Here is a 1,974-nt window from a genome sequence, read left to right as displayed (position 1 = left end):
ACTTTTAGTTAGCTAATACAAGTATTTTAAACCATGATGATATAAAAATAATAATATAGAAAACAAAAGAGGGGGAGGAGCAAGGGAGGAAGAATAACTACATCAGTACAGATTGAGTGTCCCTTATTCAAAATTCTTGGGTTTGTAACACAAAGGATAAATGCTTGAGGGGATTGGTACCACATTCTCCATGATGTGATTATTTCACATTGCATACCTGTATCAAAACACCTCATGTACCCCATAAATATATGTACCTACTATGTACCCCCAAAAATTAAAAATAAAGAAAATGAAACAAAACAAAATGCTTGGAACCAGAAATGTTTTGGATTTTGGATTGTTTTAGATTTGGTGATATTTGCGTTATGCTTACTGGTTGAGCATCCCTTTTCCCTAATCTGAGAATCTGAAATTTGACACAGCCCAATGAACTTTTCATGTGAGTATTATCGCAGGGCTCAAAAAGTTTTGGATTTTGAAGCATTTCAGATTTTCATTTTGGATTAGGGATACTCAACCTCTATTCTTGTCTTTCATAGCTGCGAATGCCATCCTAATTTGATACATAAAAGAGTGAACATACTATTTAAGGTTATGAAGGAAATTATTGAAAGGTATGTAAAATACAATGAACAGAGTTGAAAAGGCAACATTTAGAAGGATAAAATAAAAATACAATTACAAATCAGTAGTAGAAGAGAGTAAGAAGGAGATAGTGTAAGCACTCTATTTTCTTATTTTTTATGTCTGAAGGCCCAAAGATATTGTCAAAAATTCATAAATTCTAAAGAAGTTTATTAGTTGAAGTTATAATGAAGATCAGAATATCTAAAAACAACTACTCTTGATGATTATTTGGGCAAATGGAAAATGGTCAGGGGCAAAAGGGAAACTTCTTTTTATGTTCTTAAAAACTGACTTTTGTTTTCCAGGTGTGGGTATTATTTTATAAGTACCCCCCCCATATCTACTATTAAAAATGCAACTTTTGCTTCCTCCAGCCCGGACCTTATTTACTTTGCAATAATACCTTTTACAGTATATTTTAATTTCCACTACATGTAGAAACATCCCAGAAAGCCTGAAGTCACACATAATCCCTGTGTCCAGTTCTCATGGCCCACTACCTTCCCCTCCACCAGCTGGGGGTTAGGGGTGGGGGAGCAGAATTCTCCTGTTACACTGGGGAGCTGCCACATTTTGTGCCTGTCTACATCACAGTAATTCACAATGTGCTAAACATTGCACTTTGCCGTATGGTACATTCTTATTTTTCAATTCTCATTACCTCACATTTATAAACAAACAAACAAGGCTTCGGGAAGTTCAGTGCCTTGCTCAGAGTCTTGCAGTTTAGTGGCTTATACTGGCAGGTTCTTTCTCTCTTGCAGCGGAGAATTAAGACAGAGAATCCAATATCCCAGCGTATCCTCCCCCAGGAAATGTGAGTGGTGGTCCCTCGACAAAAAGAAGTCATGTCTAAGATTCCCATCTTGTCTCATAATCCCCTTCAAAAAGGAGGAAATGTAGTCTGAGAGGGTATTTTGTTCCCCAGTGACTGAGGGCAGGGCAGGGGCGGAGAAGGCTTCCCCTCTCTTCTGGCCCCAGAGGTCCTGGAAATGCACTGTGCAGTCACTGACGTGCCCTCAGGCAGGAGCCTGGCGGGAAGGGGGCTGTTCCAGGTCTGCCAGCTTCACACCCTTACTCTATTGAATTATCATGGAAACAAAATCTGTGAAACAGCTGTGATCTTCATTTTCTGATGAGGGAACAGAGCCTCAGTGCCCCTGAGATCACTGGTCTGACTCCAAAGGTTTTTCCTCTTGTCCCCGCCCCAGCAAGGGACCAGGAACTGCCCCTTCTGCCTGGGGACGGTGCCCTGGGGCAGGAGCCCCAAGGCTCCTCTCCACCGTGGAGGCTGAGGCCAAGCTCAAGGCACAAGGCACAGGCTCTGGCGGAGCGTGTCCAGGG

This window comes from Rhinopithecus roxellana, chromosome 11 (genome assembly GCF_007565055.1).
Source record: "Rhinopithecus roxellana isolate Shanxi Qingling chromosome 11, ASM756505v1, whole genome shotgun sequence".
Lineage (NCBI taxonomy): Eukaryota > Metazoa > Chordata > Mammalia > Primates > Cercopithecidae > Rhinopithecus > Rhinopithecus roxellana.
This window is presented reverse-complemented; position numbering follows the sequence as displayed.